This window comes from Erinaceus europaeus, chromosome 16, assembly GCF_950295315.1.
Source record: "Erinaceus europaeus chromosome 16, mEriEur2.1, whole genome shotgun sequence".
In the NCBI taxonomy this organism is placed as follows: domain Eukaryota; kingdom Metazoa; phylum Chordata; class Mammalia; order Eulipotyphla; family Erinaceidae; genus Erinaceus; species Erinaceus europaeus.
Window position 1 is genome coordinate 13,466,652 of NC_080177.1, and position 553 is coordinate 13,467,204.

Consider the following 553-nt stretch of genomic DNA (forward strand, 5'->3'; position numbering starts at 1 on the left):
TAGCCATACTCTCTAGTCTAGCAAAAAGAGACAAATGAATTCAGATGGGACAGATAAATATTCTGAGCAGCCTTTAGAAAGGGGTAGGGGAAGAACTGATGGACCAGATTTTGGACTAAAACTGAGGCTGAGACTTAAGGGGCTGAAGTCTAGAATAACTAAGAGGGTATCTGTGAGGGGCAGCAGAGCTAGAGCCCATAGGCAGGATGCTGTTAATGATACACAAAGAAAGAAACTCAGGGGAGTTAAGGATATTTTTCCTTAAGAGCGGCTGAAGGGTGAAATTGGCACAAGAATCTGGGTTTCTTGGCTACCAGTCCAGTGCTTTTATATTATAGATATGTGAAAGACAGTCCTTCAATATAGAGGGGTGGGAGTCAAAGCCATCTGACCAAACAGGAGAGAGGCAGAGTAAGACTAACAGAGAGAAGCGCCCGGGGCAGGGATGTAAAAATGGCTTGTCGCTCTCTCTGCTATGCTTCTATTGGCTGGAAAACTCTTAAGACCCATTCCCACCTTTGTCCCCAAGAGGAATGAATGAATGCACCAAAAG